This window comes from Crocuta crocuta, unplaced genomic scaffold (assembly GCF_008692635.1).
Source record: "Crocuta crocuta isolate KB4526 unplaced genomic scaffold, BGI_CrCroc_1.0 scaffold466, whole genome shotgun sequence".
NCBI classification, from domain to species: Eukaryota; Metazoa; Chordata; class Mammalia; order Carnivora; family Hyaenidae; genus Crocuta; species Crocuta crocuta.
The window spans coordinates 3,126,279-3,148,353 of NW_027529672.1; the positions used below are offsets into that span (position 1 = coordinate 3,126,279).

Below are 22,075 nucleotides of genomic sequence, written 5' to 3' on the forward strand. Positions count from 1 at the left end.
GGCACATAGAAAGGACTCGATAAAATTCATTTCATTATTTCTCCAGGGAATATTTATATATCATCAGCCATGTGCCAGGCACTAGTGTAGGCCCTGAAGTCACAGCAATGAGCAAAAGAGAGAAAATCTCCGCCTGCATGGAGCTTATAGGCAGCTTAACATTTTAGCAAAGTTAATGATTCTAGTTATTATTATAATTCAACATTTTTACTCTTGATTGCAAAATAAGTACCAGCTCATCAGAAACCAGAAACTAGAATGACAAGATAAAGTTTCACTAATGAACTTGAACTTTAGAGAGAGCTGAAGCATTAGCTTCAGTAATTACTGCTCTCCTGCTAGCTCCCCAGAAGAGCCTTTCCTTCATCTACACTTGCACAGAGACAGAAGGAGAGGTGCCAGGGGAGACTCCTGGCAGTGGGTCCACGGGTCTTAGGAAGGTGAAAAAAGGGAGCAAACACTAAGATTTAGCACTTCCAGGTGTCTTAGCAAAGAGAGGGAGAACACACTCGCCAATCTAAGGGAATTTTAGAAGCGTAAGAGCAGGTATAATTTTTAAATAGACTAGAGAAGTAAATGAGAAGGGCACTTGGGCAGAAAGAGCAAGTAGAGCAGCTCCAGCTTCTTGAAAAACTGGGTGGGCCCGGGTGGGACTGAACCTGAGATTGAATGAAGAGTAACACTGAAGTAACACTGCCTATGGGCATGAGCTGCAAAATTTACCTGAGCAAATGGGGCTGAAAAAGTCACGTGCCTTTTCTTAATGTCTTCATCTGAAAAGTGGGTTCATCAATTCCAGCCTCATCCAGCAGGTTAGACTCTCATGTCCTTCTAAGAGAATATTCCCACCACTGGGGATGAGAGGCTGCTAGCACAGCCTAGCTGTCGATGCTCAGCTTCCTGTGGGACTCTCTGAGATGCCCAGATGAGCACAGCCTCTTCGTGTGTGTGAGGCGATATGTCAAAACTAAGTGGTAGGGATATCAATAGGCCACCTTTTGAAGAAAGACAGACACACAGATAGTCAGGGCAGAGGAATTTCCCCTATCAGATATCAAAATTTAAAGATGTAGAGAAAACGTCAGTGCATTGCTATAGGAATAAACAACAACAACAAAAATGACTAGCGGAAAAGAATAAGGAACCCAGAAAGAGACACCCCTATATGTGAAATGTGAAAAATAATGAGGTGGCATGGATAAAAACAAACCATAATAAATGATGCTTGAACTATTAGTTGTCATTAATTTAGAAACCAGAATCGGTTCCCTACACTTTACCATGCCCACAAATCAACTCCAGATAATCTAAAGACTTAAATTGGAAAGGTAAGACTTTAAAACTGTTAAGAGATAAAACAGTTAATACCTTTATGGTTTTGGGAATCATAATCAAAATGTTCCCACATCAAACACTATATAAATAAATATTTGATAAATTCAAGCATTTTTAAGAATTTCTGACCATTAGTAGATGTGATAAAAAGAGGAAGCTAAATTAGAAAAAGATACTTGCAACTCCCAAAATAGAGAGTTAGAATCACAATAATAAAAAAAACTTCCATAAATTAATTTGGGAAAGACTAGTAAACCAATGGAAAAATAGGCAAAGACAGAATACATATTTCTCAGAACAGAATGTTCACTAAACAATTGAACCGAATAGATAGATATGGATACATATATCTGTTCATTGAATAACCTCATTAGTAAATAGAGAAGTGAAAATAAAATCATAATAAGAGACCATTTCATATCTATCCAAGTGGTAAAAAAATAACAATGTTATATATTGGTGAAGACAACTCCTGTGTACGACTGGTGAGCACAGTGGATATACAGCCGCTATGAGAGTAACCTAGTGAAGGTAAAGATGAACTTAGCTCTTATTGACAGTATTTCAGCAAAATCTAGCACATCGTCGAGTATAAGATGTACCATTATTTTATGTATCACCATGAAAGAAAAAGCTTCTAATTATGTTCTAAGATGCCATGAATTTTAAGACACATTCTGATTTCAGATATATTAAGATGTAAAAAATATATATCTTCGAATGAATGACATATGGTGTGTACATAAAAGAAACCTGCTTGTTGACACCAGGATTTACAAGACTGTCCACAGCAACATTGCTCTTAAGGACAAAAACCTGAAAACAACCACCATGTACTTTGATAGGAGAACTTACAAATAGTGAAATATTCAACAATCCAGCAGTGAATATAAATAAATGACAGCTGCACACCTGAACATGGGTGACAAAAAGCAAATGAAAATAAGAGAAGAAACTAATGAAACAACAGAAAAAAATGAAAGAAAAATGAGCAAAACCAAAACTGGGGTTTTCAAGGGAAAAAAATCAACAAAATCAACCAAGAAAAACATTAAAAACACATGCAAGTAGCCATTGCCAGGAATGGAACAGGGGTTAAGACTATAGGCGAGAAAAGGATCATGAATATGTTTTATGGGAATAAATTCAACAACATAGAAAAGATGTACAAATCGCTTTTAAAAAATGCAACTTACCAAAACTGACACACGATAAAACAGAAAATCTTAAGAGTCCTACAGCTATTACAGGAAGTCGTCATTATTAAAAAACCTTTTTACAAAGAAAATTCCAGGCACAGATGGCTTCCCTGGAAACAAGGAAGAGGATGAGATGGAAAAAAACCAAACCTTATCTCGGGCAGCCTGCAGGCATATATGGGAAACATGAACGTCAAGAAAAAAGATAATGCCAATACCATAAGACTCTTGGGAAATTAGAGGTGACCAGCACAACCTACCACAGACACAGCAAGGCCTGATAAAGACATTACAACACACAGAGAGAGGAGGGATGAAAATCACAAATCAGTGTCCCTCATGAACACGGACCAGTGATTCTCAGCGGGGGGAACTGCCTCCTGAGGGATATTGGGCACTATCTGGAGACATTTCTGGTTGTCACCACTGGGGAAGCAGGTGCTACTAGCGACTGCAGATGTTCCCTTCAAAGAAGTGACAGAGCCGGGCTCCGAGGCCCCTCCCAGTGGCTGGCATCACAACTACATCTTTGTCCCAGTCCTCAGACCATGCCTTCGTCCCAGAAACTCTCAGACCCTGAGCCTGGGGCCTTTTACATCCAAGTTGGGTCATCCCAGGTCAGCCCCCAATAATTGGGGTCAGGACTTGTATGCAGAGTGAGCACAAAGCAAGTATTCTTTCTTTATAATTAAAATTTAAAAATAAATTTAAAAATATATATATAAATAATTAAATAATAAAATAAAATAAGATAAATAAAATAAAATAAAATAAAATAAAATAAAATAAAATAAAATAAAATAAAATAAAGCTAGCCTGTATTGCTAAACCCCACTCCTACAAACCCAGCACCCAATGGTGCAATTCTGGAGTAAGTCCCTTTCAACTCAGGACAAATCTGTCTTATCATTTAAGGCCCAGCTCGAACTATCTCCCACTGGAAGTTTTTGCCCCCAGAGAAAACAATCCAGATGCTCTTCTGGGTTCCCAGGGGCCCCTCTCCACAGTGCCCTATAGCGGTCAGCAGTTGCAGTCCCAGATGGATGGCCCTCCCAGGGGCGGGGGGGCCTCTACATCCACACTGCCAGGTCTGCTGCTTGGGGACATAAAGCCACGAGGAATGAGCTTGGACACCGGAGGACCTGACAACAACTTTGACTTCGACGAAGTGAGCCCCTCACAGCCCCTTCCCCGTCTCTGGTTTTACGGCATCGCTTCCTGCATGGAGAGCCCTTGGCACAAGGCAAAAGCTAAGGAATGGCAGCTGCCACTTCGTGTAAGACGGAGTTAAAAGTTTGCTCAACTGGGCAGAATTACAAGTGCTGCTTTCTTCGGGGGGTGGGGGGGTAAACCAGTGTGTCCACAGGGGACCTTTCCTGAGAGGCCAGGATCCCCATAAGAGCTGGGACCAGATTGGACCAGAACCCCAAGAGTGCATCTGCATATAAAGAAGAGGGAGGAAGGGGGGTCTGGGGGCTCAGTTGGTTGAGCTCCTGACTTCAGCTCAGGTCATATCTAACGGTTCATGAGTTCAGCCCTGCACTGGGCTCTGTGCTGTCAGCCTGTGAGCACAGAGCTGGCTTTTGATCCTCTGTCCCCCCCCTCTCTCTGCCCCACCCCCACTCACACTCCCTCTCTCAAAAGAAAAGAAAACATTTTTTAAAAAGTAAAAAGAAGAGAGAGGAAGACATGCAATGATTCTTTGTGAGTGGGCGGCCTCTGCTAGTTCCCCCTCCCCACACCCTTACCCAGAGCCACGGCTGCCCCCTCCTGCTGAGGGGTTTCCTTCCTGCCCCCACGAGACCCGCATCCCCGGAGAAGACCTGTGCATTGCACCCCAGGGTACAAGTCCACCAAGCCCCCTTCCGCCCAAGGGACTCCCAGGTCTACCTGCTTGTGCAAGTCCACTTCTTTTTGGTACCTGATCACCTGGGTTTCCAATGCAGGCTCCCTTCAGTGCCCAAATGACCTCTCTGGTTTTGTCGCCGGAGAATTTCCCTGTCCTTGCATTTTCTTCGGCATCACATTTGCCATTCCCCACCGCACCCGCTCTTAACAGTTGTCACGAGGCGCGGTCCCCACAACTCCCCCAGGCCTTTGCATCTGGCTGAACTGTCCTCCCCAGCAGGGGCCACTGCAGTGTTTGGGACACACAGTCCCTCCTGTCATGTGCCACTGGTGTCATAAACCAAGACCCAAGAGACACATACAGCTCTTTTATGATGTCTCCAGAGGTGGCTTTCCTGCATCCCTCGTCCACTCCCAGGGGAAGAAAAGATGACAAAGCCATGGGATCCATACAACCTTCATTTTTCTACTAAGAAAGATCAAAACCCCTAGAATGAATGCCAGGTCTGTCCCTGTCTTTTTCTCATTCCACTTCCCTCCTCCCTCGGCAAACGGGGCAGAAATGGGGCATGGCTGAGCTGGCACATCTGGGGACTCTCGGTGGGCTCCCGTCCACCTGACACACACACCGTGGGAACACGGGGCTGCCTTTCGACACCCAGCGGGGTTTGCATGGGGCCGTTTGCCTCGGTGAGTCTCTGTGGACTCACAGGCGCCCCCATCGGCTCCCTGGGAGCAGAAACCGGCCACCCCCATGTGGCCGAGAAGGAACGTGTGCCCAGGTGGCCTGCTCGCAGCAGCTGAGGTCACGCTCCCACGAAGAGTTGTGTATTTTCATTTTGGACCCAGGGAACCGTTAAAAAGATTTCCAAACCGATCCTACATTCCTAGCAGATTCCTGCTACCTGCCTGCAAAACATGAAGCTGTGCTGAGACCTCTACAAATCCAGTCATGTTGTTTGAAATCCGTGGCTGTAAAGGAAACAGTGAGAAAAATATTTACAATTGAAACTCACGGCAGCAGGGACTCCGATGCTATAGATACATGCATTTTTTTTTTCATTTTCCTTTGATGTGTCTTAGATCTTCCCATTAGAACTAGAAGCGGTGGAAATATGGCCATTTGTTTTTTGCAGGCAACAGAGAAGTGCTCTCCACTATCTGCCGACTCGGTCAGGCCTTTCCCCTCAGAACCTCCGTGTTAGGGAGCAGGGGCCGGGCCACAACGAGCCATGAAAGCCTTCGTGGGAGGCACAGCTGCCCTTGAACCTCCAGTGCACACCGGCTCACGCCCACGTTAGGCAGGAAGGCTGTAATCCCGGCTAGGGGTTCCTCTTGTCCAAGAACAATCTGAGCTGTCACTGCAGGGACCACGATTAGGTGACAGGTGGGGCAGAATCTTGATTCCTACTTTTGTTCCCATTGGTGTGGAATGAAGCCACAGCCCGTAAAGAGCCACCTGGATTACAGGAGACGCCTGGTTAGGAGAGAAGCCCGCCCTTTGCACGTCAAGCATTCTGCAAGGGGCCTCCTCTGTGGTGCTGCCCTGGGAATCAGCAGGCACTGACCTAGGGACCTGGTGTCAGCCTGGGACAAGCAATCCCACCAGGGGACACAGCATCTTCCATCGGTGGATGGGGGCAGGGGGGTTGATGCAACCTTGAACCTGGGAAAGGGGCGGCCGGGGTGGTGGTGGTTGGAGGCAGTGGTCAGTAAACGCTCTTCGGCAAACACGCCTAAGCCCGTCTCATTGCACTTGATTCCACCCAAGACCTCAGGAAAGGGTGGTGAAGATTGCTCCCATTTCCTGAGCCCATCCTGCCTGACGTCACACCAAAGCTTCCCCACCACATGACACTGGCCTCAAGGAAATAAATTGTTTACACCTGTGCTCTCTATACGGTGCCCGTCTACCACAGAACGACGCATAAAGCCATATTTGTGTTCTTATAGACACAGATGCCCTTGAATTCTTTGCACGCCCTGCCTGAGTCTGATAAAAATGTCCACCATTCAAAGGCAGCCCTGAAAATCCTGTGGCAAGAAGTCTGGCCAGGTGAGGAAGCCTGGGGTCCTTGATCGCCAGCCCTGTGTTTCCCCTGGAACAACGCCTCCAAAGGCTGGATTTGGCAAATCAGCCATTGCCCTGCCAAGTCCTCAGGAGCTGGAATAAAAACACCTGACATTCAACAAACAGAGAGACGTAAAAATAAAGAGAAATGTAAGTGGGTTTGGTGCTTATCTTTTTTTCCAACAAAAGATAACAGGTAATTGCTTTTTTATCACTAGCACTTGAAATTTGAAAGTAAAGAAGGAGCGAGGCTTGATATCACACCTAAACTTGGCAGTCCATTGATCCTTAACTTCCACTTCTGCTGAGCACCATAGTCAGGCAACCCAGGTGCGCATATACAATTCAATAAGAAAAATAACCAAGAAGCAGCAGAGGCAATGTCAGCCGTGTCACTGCCAACAGGAGGGCTTTCTGTTTAGATTCTGTTAACTGATTACATATATGCACAGCCGCCCCGCCCTTCACTGCCACCACCACCACCCCCAAAGTTCTAAAATGTCATCGATTCTCTAAATCCAGCCTTTACCAAAGAAGAGACCTCTGGACAAGAGGAACGAGATGCTTCATGGCTTCCCCAGGAAAGGGGAAAGCTGTTGCCTAGCAACCTGGCCCCCAAAACGCCCTCCAGTTACCTGGCTCTTGTGAAAACCAAGCATCTCTAACAGATGCAGCTACTGCCCGCAGTTGCCAGTTGCCGAAGCAAAGCACTTTGCAGGGCAGCGCCCCTCTCTCCCTTCTCTCCGCCCCAGGGGCTTTCCCATATAGTGACACAGAGGGAGCCAAAAAACCTCATGTCCGAGCTCCCAGGGTTATCTCCCTCTTGAGACTAAGATCCTCAGATCCCTCCCCCACTAAATTCTCCTGCAACTCAGCACAACAGAAATGTACCTTTTTCCCATCTAAAGGGTTCTCTGGATGCTCAAGAAATTGTACGGCCCAGCAGAGAATCTGTGGTCTCTTTCATCCGGAGGTCATTCTCCAGGCTTCAACTGGTTATTGGTTATTGAACACTTTTTTGAAATCGGAAAAGACTTCTCGAATGTTGTCATGGGCTCAATTGTGTCTCCCCCCAAATTCATACGTTAAGTCCTAAGGTGAGTAGGTTAGAGTGAGATCGTTAGGGTGGCTCTGACCCAATACGACTGCTGTCCTTATAAAAAGGGGATAGTTTGGACACAGAGATGCACACAGAGAGAGAAGAGCACGTGAAGACAAAGGCAGAGAGCAGGGCGGTGCATGAATGAGCCAAGAAATATCAGGGATGGCCAGGGCCCCACCAGAAGTAGGGACGAGAAGAACAGAACAGAATGTCCGTCCATCACCGGCTCAGAAGGACCCAACTTGGCCGATGACACGATGATTCTGGATGGCAGGGCTCCGGAGCTGGGAAGCAATACGCTCCTGCTGTCCAAGCCACTCGACGTGCTGTCCTTCAAATGTCCCCGGAAACCCATACTACCGCTCCCCACATGCCATATGCTGCTACAGATGTCACTCCCCTTCTCATTGAGGCCCCCGGCTCCCCACGTCTGACTCACCACGGTGGGCACCTAAGGAAGCCGTGGCTTAGCGAAATGGTGTCAACTTGTCCGACACCCCACAGCTCGCAGGTGCAGGAGCTGGAATTCGAAAGCCAGTCGGACGCCTCGGGAGACCATGCTCTTCACCCCCTTGCCATTCTCCCTGTGCTCCTTCTAGACGCGGATCCCTCCCCGCGCAGACAGGGGCTTCCCCCAGAAGTAACTACCAGCAAGGCTAACTGCTAACCAGGGCAGGGAAGCCCGAAAGGACCAAGGTGCTATGAAATATTTAACATGTTGATAGGAGGCACGTTGCCAGCTGAGCTCAAGCCAGGAGCTGGTCCCTGGCTGGCGGGCAGGACACTTCTGCGGCAGCAAGTTGAGCTCGGAGCAAAGTTAGCTTTGAAGCTGATTAAACGTCTGTGTCTCTGGGGCCACAGGGAGGAAGAGCCCGGAGGGGGCCCCACAGTCCCAGCGCTGAGCAAGACGGTGCAGAGGGACCTTCCTGCCACGGTAGCGGAGCAAATTTTCTCACATTTGCAACACCCGGCAACGCTATTGTAGCTTGGATTCGTGTGCTGAGCAGGGAAAGCACACATTTTGCAAGGAAAGCAAATTTTGGTGAATAGAGGAAAACCCCATAGTAGGGCTCTGTTCCACGACAGAGAGGGGCTAAAATTGCCACAGGCAAGTGATGGTGAATTGGTCTCCCCAACAAGGTCACCATGTTCGGAAAGCTAACCACCTGTGGGGGGGGGGGTGTGTGCGTGTGCGTGCGTGTGTGTATGTGTGCACGCGCACACACACGGAAAGATTCTTTGTTTTTTGTTGAGTCTCTGCAGTAGCATTTCCCCATCAAAGAAACCACCTCCATCTACGACATTATTTAAAGGGCCAGATCATATAAATAAATGCATTAAATTTTTTTTAATCTTTATTTTTGAGAGACAGAGACAGAGTGCGAGCAGGAGAGGAACAGAAAGAGGAGACCCAGAACCCGAAGTAGGATCCGGCACAGAGCCGGACATGGGGCTCGAACTCACAAACTGCAAGTTCGTGACATGAGCCAAGTTGGACACTTAAGGAACCCACCCAGGAGCCCCTGAATAAATGCATTTAAGTGATTCTTCCAGTCACACAGACCTTCAGCCAACAGAAATAAATTTGTTCCGTGAATATAGCACACCAGAAATGATCAAATATTAAAATTTGATTAAAATGTTTTAATGAAGCAAAAGGGGCACCTCGGTGGCTCAGTCGGTTGAGCATCCAACTTTGGCTTAGGCCATGCTCTCGTGGTTCATGGGTTTGAGCCCCGCGTCGGGCTCTGTGCCAGCAGCTCAGAAACTGGAGCCTGCTTCAGATTCTGTCTTCCTCTCTCTCTCCCCCTCTCCCACTCACACTCTGTTTCTCTCTCTCTCTCAAAAATAAATAAACATTAAAAATATTTTAATGAAGCAAAAGAAAGATAATGCTTATTTTGTGATTTTTATAAAATGGGCAAAATCTCTAAGACCACTATATTTGGAAAAGCTTATAAATTAAATTTTTTCCAGCATGTACTTATTAAATAAGTAATTTTTTTTTAAATAATGAGATTTCTTGTGATAAAATATGAAGTGTCAGACAAGGAAACCTTAGGAGCTGGGAACAAGACAAGCACTCCCAAGATCCCAGGGGAGCTGCCGACACAGCAAGGTTAAGGAGGGAAGAGACAAAACTCTCACGACTGCAGACGATGTGACTGTCCACCTGGGAACCCAAGGGTCTAAGCTGAAAACCATTAGAACCCCTGGCAGAGCTGAGTAGTTAAAGCACAACCAAAAACCACTTCCAAGTATCAACTTCTTTCACAAAGAGCAGCAATAATCAATTACAAATCACCAGGAGACAAAAATTAACACTGGCAAGGAAATTATGAGACACCCAGGAACGCAACTAACATGAAATCTGCTACACCCATGTTGAGAAAATCCTAAAATTATACCAGAGGAAATAAGGAAAGGCTAAGTGAATGGGGGAGCACACCATGTTTCTAGATGAAGAGGTCATAATTGCAAAGTCAACGCTGTCCAAATTAATGTATATATTCCCAACTTCATTAAAAATGGACAATAGATAAATATTAAATAAAAATTGAAAGTATGATGAAATGTAGGTGGAAAAGAGAATACATAAAAATACTCGGGTCGATTTTGATAATACATAGCAAACGTGAAATGTTGCCGTAATATGTACCAAAACTTATTCAAAAGCTGGGTTAATAATTCAAACAGTGTGATCTCAGCAAAGGAAGAGATAATAGATCAATGAAATAAAACAGGAAGTAAAACACCCATATACGCCGGGGAATTTGCTATCAACAAGACGTTACAACTCAAAGGGAATAGGATTGGTACTGCTAATCCATTTAAGGATAAAATAATGCTATGGTTCATATTTAAAGCCATTCATGGGGCATCTTGCTGGCTCAATTGGTAGAGCATGTAACTCTTAATGTCACAAGAGTTTATGAGTCTGAGCCCCACATTGGGTGTAGAGATTACTTAAAAATAAAATCTGAAAAAAGTAAATAAAGCCATTCACAAAACTAAATTTAAAATGGATTAAAAATGTAAACATAAAAAGTGAAATCAAAAAAATAAAAGAACATTTTTTATAATATTGGAAGTCTTCTTAAAGAGGACAAGATATCCAGAGGCCATAAAAGATAGATGGTCAAAGTGTAAAATAATGAGTAACTTGCATACGACAAATGTTATTACATACAAAATTAAATGACAAGCAAAAAGAAAAAGAAAAAAGAAAAACATTAAATAACAAGCAACAGACTGGAAGAAAATATTAAAAGGATAAATACACAGGATATAATATTAACTTCTATGATTATAGTAGAAGAACATACCTTATAAAAGTGAGTGATTTGAACATGGATTTCATAGAAAAATAAATACAATGGGATAATATTCAATTAAAAGCTGCTGGAGGTTTTTAGCAATTGAGAAAATATAACTTAAAACAATGTTTAAATAAAATAAATTCAAGTAATACCTTCTTCAGCAAAGGATAGTCTCAAGAAAGTGAAAAGACAATCTACAGAATGGGACAAAATGTTTGCAGATCATATATCTGATAAGAATCCAGAATCCTGCATATATAAACAACTCCATAGCTCAACAGCAAAAAGCCAACCAACCCAATGGCATTTCTTCAAAGAACAGACATTACTTCAAAGAAACTATACAATGGCCAACGAGCACACGAAAAGAATCTCAACATCATCATTCAGGAGGGAAATACAAATCAAAACCACAATAAGACACCATTTTATATCCACTATTGTGGCTATAATTAAATCTAAAACAAAACAAACATATTTTAAAAAACCTGAAAAAATTAGGAATTAGTAAAGATGGGAAGAAATGAAAATTCCCATCCATTGCTGGTGGGAATGTAAAATAATATGGCTATTGTGGAAGCTTGTTTGGTGGTTCTTCAAAAAGTTAAACATAATGACCATATGACCATATTATCATATACGTGTGGATACATGCATGTATGTACACATATATATACACACACACACAAAAGAACTGAAACGGGTGCTCAGATAAACACTTTCATGCAAACGTTTGTATCAATACTATTTGCAATAGCCAACAGGTGGAAACAACCCAAATGCCCACCAACAAAATGAATGGATAAACAAACTGTTGTACATTCATACAATGCAATATAATTCAATGATGGAAAGAAATGAGNAATGAGGCACCAACACATGCTACAACATGGATGAGCCTCGAAAACATCGTGCTGAGTAAAAGAAGCCAGACACAAAAGATCACATATTATATGATTCCCTTTATATGAAATGTCCAGACAGGTCAGTCCACAAAGAAGAAAAGTAGATTAGTAGTTGCGAAGAACTGGGGGTAGGTATGAATAGGAAGAACTTTTATTCGGTGTGGCAAAGTGTTTCAGAACTGAGGTGTTGATTGTATAACGTCGCGAATGTTCACTGCAAAGCACTTTTTAAAATAGTTTAATTGTTCGGTCGTGAGAATCTCACCTCAATGAAAACAACAGTGAGATACATTACCATTCTCTTAGTTTGGCAAACTTGACCATACACACACATCTATAAAATTCCAGTTTTAGGGGGCGCCTGGGTGGCTCAGTCAGTTAAGTGTCTGACTGTTGATTTCAGCTCAGGTAACCATCTCCCAGTTTGTGAGATCGAGCCCCATGTTGGGCTCTGTGCTGAGAGCAGCACGGAGCCTGCTTGGGATCCTCTCTCTCCCTCTCTCTCTGCCCTTCTTCTCTCTCTCTCAATTTTTTTGAAAAATCCAATCTTAGGGTGTGGGAAAGCGGGTTCTCTCCACCCTTTTGGCTCAAATATAAACCAGTAGAGCATTTTGGGGAGGGAAATTTGGTGATTATCTATCAAATTTAAAATGTATATACCTGGGGCGCCTGGGTGGCTCAGTCAGTTAAGCATCTGACTCTGTGGTTTCAGCTCAGGTCAAGATCTCACGGTTCCTGAGTTTGAGCCCTGAGTCAGGCTCTGTTTTGTTGCAGAACCTGCTTGAGATTTCTCTCCCCCTCTCTCTGCCCCTCCCCTACTTGTGCAGGCTCACTCTCTCACTCTCTCTCTCAAAAAATAAATAAAATAATAAAAAAAACCAAATGTATATACCTTGTGACACATCAATTCCACTTATAAAATTCAATTCTACACATGCCCCAAGACAGATGTATATGTTCACTGGCACTTAGTTGTTTAAAAAAAATTTTTTTTAATGTTTTATTTATTTCTAGGAGAGAGAGAGAGAGACAGCGTGAGCAGGGGAGGGTCAGAGAGAGAGGGAGTCACAGACTGAAACAGGCTCCAGGCTCTGAGCTGGCAGTCAGCACAGAGCCCAACGCGGGGCCCGAACCCATGAACCGCGAGATCATGACCTAAGCGAAAGTCGGACGCTTAGCCGACTAAGCCACCCAGGCGCCCCGGCACTTAGTTGTTTAAAAAAATAAAACAAAATTAAAAATCTGGCAAATGGGTATTGTTGATTTTGCTGAGAGCTTCAAAGAAGAAACCGAAGGACCGTTTCATCTCAAATTGCCCTTAAACATCCTTTAAATCACCCATAAATTACATATATGTGATTTGTGTAAACAACTCTGTACGGCAATAAAAATGTAAAAACATACAATTTACACTCTAATGCCTGATATCTAGTTCCATAAAGTGGGTGTAATAAAAATTAAGTCATTCAAGTGCTACACTGCTTAGGCTTCAACAAATCTGTAAGTATTCAAACTTGTCAACTCTGCCTTTTGGTGCATATGAAGTGTCCCTCCATATTGGTTTTCTCATCTGAAAAATGGGGATGATACATGCCTACCTCAAAGAGCCGCTGAGAGGACACACTGAGTTAATTCGGATAAAGTGCCTGGCACTGTGTCTGCTACATCTTCAACATGCAGTAAACGTGGGATGCTATTAGGCAGTCAAGGGATTGACATTCTAGAAGGGGAGATAGATAAGTCACTGATAATTTGGGTTCTGACAGCTATGGGCACAGGTACAGTGGGGGACAGAGCAGGGGCACTTCGGGCAGGCTGACCACACAGAAGCGCCTTTCCCACCACCTCTCAGTCCATCTGGAGGTTGGTTATGAACCCATTTTCCTAGAGTGAACCAATGGCTCATCAGACCAACACGAAAATGCTATTCCCTGGCGATCACAGATTTTATTTCCCCGTGCCTGTGCTAGCTACCATTAGCACATGTGGTTAAGAATTCCCTGTGTTTGTTCTTGGGAAAATAAACTGTTAGAAAGGAAAATCAATTTTCATTAGCAGTGCTATTACTTTCGAGAAAGTCCTTTCTCAAACAAGAGTGGTGAAGGACGTTCCAAAAGCTGGTGTCGCCTCGACATTCTTTGCAGGACTGAGTGAAGGGCCGACTCCAGCCTCAAGGCTGCCTTCTTCCCGCAGCCCTAGGTCAGCACCCAGGGGTTGACCTGCCCACAGAAGCCAGCAGGTGCCATGGAAAGGCAGAGCAGGCTGGGCGGGGCTGGGGCGCACCGAGAGCCTCCCCTCGGGGCCGAATGCCCCTCAGCTCATGGGAACAAGAATAGCGTTGCCTCACCCAGATTTTTCAGAGAAGTTCTATGCCTGACTTTTTAGTTAAAATCTCCCAATTTTTGATATTCAAAGTAAACAACAAGGTACTCTTGGGCCCAACCAAAGACTTCTGTGCAATGACCCTGGCCCAATGGCCCTAACTGGTGGCTTCTGTGACACACATATGCTCTTACAGGGTTGAAATGCATCCAAAGGTGCTCACAAGGCCATGGCTATGATGTCATAGGAAAATAATCTGCTGTGTTCTTTGGATCCGGCAAAGCCCACGGTTGGATGTGAGTCCATTCCCCATCCCCAGCCTGTCAATCAGCCGCTTCCAGGATTTGGCCCCATTTTCCTCTCCACACTGCGTCCCCCTGTGGGGGGTCATCATCTGAAATAATACCTGTCACTCTGTGCAGTGCATCGGATACACCTCACTTAACAAAAATAAATCCCAAGACACTCTCTCCACCAAGAAAGCACACTGGGTTTTATTTTTCGTTTCCACTTAAAGAGTCAACAGGATTTCTGACATTCGGCACCTCCCCTTTGTCAGTGGAGCTTTCAGAAAGATTATCTTAAATGGATGTCAAGAGACGATGGAATCAGGGGAGGGAAAGTACAGAGCCACCAGGCAATGTTAGGGCAGAATTGTTTTTCCCTAAGTGAGAGGAGGGAATAATCATGTAAAGCACAGCCTGGAAGAGCTATTCGCAAACCCACTCTTTCCCAGATGGCGGAAGGCCCCCGCCTTGCCCTGTCGATCCCACCACATGCACGGCCAGAAGAGAGGAAGACCTTTGATTATCTGGTGATTTTAGTGTCTTTCCCTCCTTCCTGATCAGCAGGGTGATGGGTTTTGAGGACATTTTCTTTATTTTTTACATTTTTTAATGTTTATTTTTGAGAGAGAGGAGAGACAGAGCATGAGCAGGGGAGAGGAGCAGAGAGAGGGGGAGACACAGAATCTGAAGCAGGCTCCAGGCTCTGAGCTGTCAGCACAGAGCCCGATGTGGGGTTCGAACTCACGAACTGCGATATCATGACTGGAACCTGAGTCAGACGCTTAGCTGACTGAGCCATCCAGGCACCTCTGAAGATAATCTCTAGGCTAGATTTCCCATATCCGGTGTGGGCAAAATGACTTTTAAATACCACATTCATCTTTAGAAGAGATAAACGCTGACCCACTATTTAAAATACATGGTGCCTGCCATCTTGTGTCTGAAAGTGACTCACAGCCTCACTGAGGTCATGCGCAACCCACCTCCTCTTCCACCTTCCTCCCACGTCATGGAGAGTGTGACTACACTCCAAACACCCTCCTGCATCCACCTAATCACGCCTGGCCCTCCTCTGATCTCTCTCACCTGGACCCAGGTCCCTGGCCCCCAGGGGCCCACAGTAATGGAGATGACATTGAGCCTGGTACAAATCTCCTATAAATTACCATTTGAGTACAAAATGTACAAGCTATGGTTGTACAATATCCTAACTCCTCTTAGTTAAAGGGTCTCTGTGGCCTTAATTCCTTGTCCCTTCCCTTTTATTATGTAAAGGAAGGTATCATGACCTGTATACCTGGCCAAGTGAATGACCCCAATGCCTCATTCTTTTTTGGTCCCTGATAAAGAAACCTTTAAAATTCTTCACTTAACTCTTATCAATATGCTATGACTGTATCTTACTGATTCTCCCCATTGCCTATGATCCCAAAATGGCTGAGAAACCTGGAGGCAGAAATTTCTCACAATATTTAAATAGCATTTTCTCTTTCTCTCTCTTTGGTAAATACATTTACTGGAACTCCGGAAACCATGGGGACCAGAAGGAAGTGACACACTATTTTTCATGTGCTAAAAAAGAAAAAAGAAAAAGAAAAAGAAAAAAGAAAGAGGGGAAAAAAAAGAACTTTTAACCCAGAATCCTATACCTCAGAAAATATCATTCAGAAATGAAGGGGAGGGGTGCCTGGGTGGCTTAGTCGGCTAAGTGTCCGACTTTCACTTAGGTCATGATCTCGCGGTTCGTGGGTTCGAGCCCCGCGTCGGGCTCTGTGCTGACTGCCAGCTCGGAGCCTGGAGCCTATTTCAGAGTCTGTATCTCCCTCTCTCTCTGACCCTCCCCTGCTCACGCTGTCTCTCTCTCCTAGAAATAAATAAAACATTTAAAAAAAATAAAAAAAAAAAGAAATGAAGGGGAAATCAAGACATTCTCAGATAGAAAAAAGAAAAAAAACTAAGAAAATCTGTGGCCAGCAGACTTACCCTAAGAGAATGCTAAAGGTAGTTCTCTCTAAACAGAAAACCAAATTGACAGAAGCTTGGAACGCCAGGAAGGAAGGAAGAAGACAGTGAGCAAAGGTATGAGTAATACAATAGGTTTTCTTCTGCTCTTGAGTTCTGTGAGTTATATTTAATGGTTGAAGCAAAAATGACAACACTATTTAATATGGTTCTAAATGTACATAAAAGAAGTATTTTATTTTTTAATATAATTTATTGTCAAATTGGTTTCCATACCAAACCCAGTGCCCATCACAACAAGAGCCCTCCTCCATGCCCATCACCCATTTTCCCCTCTCCCCCACCCCCATCAACCCTCAGTTTGTTCTCAGTACTTAAGAGTCTCTTACGGTTTGCCTCCCTCTCTGTAACTTCTTTTCCCCTTCCCCTCCCCCATGGTCTTCTGTTAAGTTTCTCAAAATCCACATATGAGTGAAAACATATGGCATCTGTCTTTCTCTGACTGACTTATTTCACTTAGCATAATACCCTTGAGTTCCATCCACACTGCTACACATGACCAGATTTCATTCTTTCTCATTGCCAAGTAGTATTCCATTGTATAGATAAACCACGTGTTCTTTATCCATCCATCAGTTGATGGACATTTAGGCTCTTTCCATAATTTGGCAGGAAGTATTTTAAATCCTTGTATTATAAATAGGGGAGGGTAAAGGGACGTAGAGGGAGGTGAAGTTTCTGTACCTCACTTGAATTGGCAAAATGATGACAAGAGACTATGATTTTATATAAGTACCTACTTAATATAGCTAACCCTGCTTTCCTTTGGTTCATGTTTGCATGATCTATGTTTCTATCCTTTTACATTTGCTTGCCTAGATTGCTATATTTAAAGTGAGTTTCATATAGATAGCAAATATTTGGGTCTTGTTTTAAAGTCTAATTCATAAATTTTGCCTTTTAATGTATGCATTCGCATTACATACACAGATGAGATATATAAATACACAAATATACACATAAATATGTGTTATAGATCACATATATAAAATATCTCATGTGATTTTATGTAAATGATATAGTACATACATGTATAGCACATGCATGATATATATTCATATTATATATATATATATCATGTATGTACATAATGTGATGCCTGGCATATCACATCTAACACCGCATCCCTAGAGTAACCATTAAAAAAGCTAGACAAAGGCATTCTGAAAAACATTATAGTTAAATCACAATGAAATTGTAAGACATGTTCAAGTAGCCCACAGGAAGCAGGAAAAGAAAACCGAGAACAGAGAAATGAAAAACATACGTAAAAGCAGGAACACAACAAATAAAATGGTCGACTCCAGCTGTAACTTACCTATAATTATACCAAATGCAAGTGGTCCACATACACAAAGTAAAAGACACAGGTTTGTGGAGTGGTTGATAAAATATGACCCGACCATTTGCTATCCACGAAAAAACCCCTCACTTTAAATATAGCAAGTAGGGGCACCTGGGTGGCTCAGCCAGTTAAGCATCTGACTCCTGATTTCGGCTCAGGTCATGCTCTCACATTTTGAGGGATCAAGGCCGGCATTGGGCTCTGTGTTGGCAACACGAAGCCTTGCATGGGATTCTCTCCTTTCCTCTTTCACTGGACCTCCCCTGCTTGTGCTCTCTCTCTCTCTCTCTCACTCTCAGAATAAATAAAAACTTTAATACATAAATAAAGCAGGTTGAAAGTAAAGGAATGGAAACATTCATCAAAGGAAAATAAGAGTAGCTATGTTAATATCAGACAAAGTAGACTTCAGAGCAAAGAAAATTACCAGAGTAAGAGGACAGTGTATAATGATAAAAGAGCCAATCTATCAAGGAGACAGGAAAATCATAACTGTGTATGTCTCGCACAACAGAGCTGCAAAATACATGAAGCAAAGGCGGAGAGAACCGAAAGGGTTAACAGACAAACCTGAAATTATACTAGGAGATTTTAACACCCCTTTCTCGACTATGGACAGAAGGGATAGACACAAAACCAGCAACGATACCACCAGTTCAGGAACTGAATGACATCACCAACCAACAGGGGTGAATCAGTATTTACAAACCACTGCACCCAACTAGAGCAGAATACACACCACTTCCCAGTAGCCACGGAACATGTACCAAAATGCACCATTTCCTGAGCCATAAAACAAACATCAACAAATTTTAAAAAGTTCTAATCATATCTAGTGTGTTTTCTGACTACATTGGAATCAAACTAGGAACAAGTAACAGGGAAATCCCCAGACACTTAGAAACTAAGCAACATCCTTCTAAATAATCAATGAGTCAAAGAGGACAGCTCCAAGAAAATACAAAGTAAAGTGAACTGAATGAAAATAAAGCCACAACTTATCAATATTTGTGACACAGCTGTGGCAGTGCATTTATAGCACTAAAGGGAAACAACAGAAAAGAGGAAAAGTTTCAAATCAGCACTCTAAGCTCCCACCGCAAGCAGCTAGAAGAAGAAGGGAAAACTAATCCCAAAGGAGGCAGAAGGAGGGAATTATAAAGGTAAACCAGAAGTCAGTGAAATCAAAACCAGAGAAACAATAGAGAAAATCAATAGGACAGGGCTGGTAGAAGTAAAGTTGATGAACTTCTAATAAGAGAAAAAAGAGAAGAAAAAGGTTACCAATGTCAGGAATGAAATAGAAAGATATCATTACAGACCTTATAGGCATTAAAAGGATTAATAAGTAAATACCATGAACAACTCTACCCACGTAAATCTGACAGCTGAGGTGGAAGGAACCAATCCCCTGAAAATACAAACGACTGCAACTCACCCAACATGAAATACACAATTTGACTAGCCCTGTAACAATCAAGAAAACTGAATTTATAGGGGCGCCTGGGTGGCTTAGTCGGTTAAGCGTCCGACTNATTTAATGAAGAGCTAACATCAATTCTACATACTTTCTTCCAGAAAAAAGAAAAAAGAATACCTCCCAGTTTATTTTATAAAGCTAGTATTAATACCCTACTACCAAAAAAAAAAAAAAAAAACCCAGACTGNCCAGAACTAGTAAGTTCAATAAGGCTGCAGGAGACAACATAAACATACAAAAATCAATTGTGTTTATACACAACAGTGAACACATGGATACCAAAAGCTCATTTACAATACCATGTTATAATTGCTCAAAAAAATTATATACTAGGTGTGGATCTAACAAAACATGCACAGGACTTGGGTGCTGAAAATGGTACAACATTAATGAAAGGAGTCAAGAAGATATAAATAAATGGAGAGACATTCCATGTTCATGGATTAAAAGATTCAATATAGGAAAGATGTCAGTTCTTTCTAAATGGATATATAGGTTTAACACAATTTCTATCAAAATCCCAGCAAGATTTTTTTATATAGACAAAACTATTGTAAAATTTATATAGAAACAGAAAGGATCTAGAGTAGCTAAAACAATTTTTTAAAACAATAAACTGGGAGAAACCTATCTACCCGATTTCAAGATAAAATATTTAACCTTCAGTAATCAAGGCCATGAGGTGCTGGCAGATTGTTGGGCTCTTTATGAATGGAAGAGAATGGAGTTCAGAAATAGATACACACAAATACGTCCAACTGATTTTCGATAAAGGTGCAAAAGCAATTCAGCGGAGGAAAGACATCTTTTAAACAAATGGTGCTGAAGTGATTGAACACTTACAGGTCGAAAAATTATCCTTGAACTCAGTCTCACAGCTGATATACAAATTAATGCAAAATGGGGTATAACTCAATGTACAATGCAAAACTATAAATATTTTAGGGATAACGAAGTAAGAGTATATCTGTGGGATCTAGGGCTTGAGAAAAGAGTTCTTAGACTTGACACAAAAAGAATGACCCATTAAAGATAAATCGATAAACTAGACTCCATCACAATTGAAGTATTTTGCTCTGTGAAGACCTCGTGCAGAATATGAAAAGGCAAGCTACAGAATGAGAGAAAATATTTGCAAACCACACAGCCAACAAAGGGTCGGTATCTAGAATATATAAAGAACTGTCACAACTCAGTAGTAAGAAAAACCAACAATCCAATTAGAAAATCGTCTAAAGGCATGGAGCTACATTTTACCAATGAGCACATACAGATCGCAAATAAGCGTGTAAAAGATGCTTCACGGCATTACCCATCGGAGAAATGTCAATTAAAACCACAATGAGATATCACTATACACAACTACCATACAACACGCCACTGCACTCTTGGGCACTTATCCCAGAAAAATGAAGACTTGTGTTCACACATACACACAGACTGTACATGAATGTGTCCAGCAGCTTTATTTATAATAGCCCCAAACTGGGAAGAATCCAGATGTTCTTCAATGGGGGAACAGATAAGCAAACTGTGGTATATCCATATCATGGGATACTACTCAGCATTAAAAAGGAATGAACTATTTATACATGGGTCAATCTGAATGAGTCTCCAAAGGATTCGGCTGAGGGCAAAAGCCCGTTTCATGCTGTTGGATTTCATTTGTGTAACCTTGGCAGACAAGATGACAGAAATGAAGACAGATACATGGTTGCCAGGGATTAAGGAGGGGCGGGATCAAGAGGGAAGTGGATGGCTCTATAAAAGGTCAAGAGCAGGGCCCCTGATGGAATGGAAATGTGCTGTTTGACTTGTATCACAGTCAGTACACTAGCTGTGATGGTGCACTGTCCGTTTTGTAGGATGTTACCATTAGGGGGAAATAGGGTCAAAGGTACATGGCATGTCTGTATTATTTCTTTTTCTTTTTTTATGTCTTTGTTTTATTTTGAGAGAGAGAGAGAGAGAGAGAGAGAGAGACTGAACAGTGGAGAGTTGGAGAGAGAGGGAGACACAGAATCCAAAGCAGGCTGCAGGCTCTGAGCTGTCAGCACAGAGCCCGACGCGGGGCTCGAACCCACGCACTGTGAGATCATGACCTGAGCCGACGTCGGACGCTTAACCGACTGAGCCACTCAGGTGCCCCTATTTCTTAAAACTATATGAGAACCGGGGCACCTGGGTGACTCAGTCGATGAAGTGTCCGACTCTTGATTTCAGGCTCTGTGCTGAGTGTGGAGTCTACTTAAGATTCTCTCTCTCTCCCTCTCTCTGTCCCTCTCCTCCTGTCCCCTCTCTCTCTCAAAATAAAGAAGTAAACATTAAAAAAGCTACATAGGCACTTTGGTGGCTCAGTTGGGTTAGGCGTCTGACTCTTGATCTTAGCTCAGGTCATGATTTCGCAGTGATGTGTAAGTTGGAGCCTGCATCAGGCTCCACTCTGTTGGTGCCAAGCCTACTTAGGATTCTCCTTCTCTCCCTCTCTCTGCCCCTCCCCTGCTCATGCTCTCGCTGTCTCTCAAAATAAATAAGTCAACGTTAAAAAAAATAAAATGAAATGAAGTACTTAAAAAAAACTACATGTGAACCTCCAATTATTTCAAAGTAGAAAAGTTTAACTAAAAACATCTCCAATGTCACCGCCTTTCTCTAAATTAGAATTCATCTGGCCTTCCTCTGTTTTCTCCCTCTTTGGTTAAGGGGCGGGGAGGGGAAGGCAAATCCAGCCTTGTAGGCAGGTGGTCCTGGGTTTAAGACTTTGATCTTCATACGCCAGCTGCAAAACCTTGAGTATGTCATTCATCCCCTCCAAGCCTCAATTCTGGAAAAGAGGGAT

General features: G+C 43.0%; 1 protein-coding gene across 7 annotated transcripts in view; it reads right to left on the reverse strand.

Annotated features, from left to right (window-relative positions):
* The window catches only part of CUNH10orf90 (chromosome unknown C10orf90 homolog), a 226,865-nt gene that overhangs the window by 95,478 nt on the left and 109,312 nt on the right, over positions 1-22,075 (reverse strand). For 3 of the 7 annotated variants that reach the window (XM_077762975.1, XM_077762974.1, XM_077762972.1), the window contains exon 1: positions 4,425-4,654. The exons of the other annotated variants lie outside the window; for them this stretch is intronic. The gene's annotated coding sequence lies outside the window, so the exon portion shown is untranslated. Of the gene's footprint in view, positions 1-4,424; positions 4,655-22,075 lie in introns of those variants that run through there. 7 annotated transcript variants of the gene reach the window in all.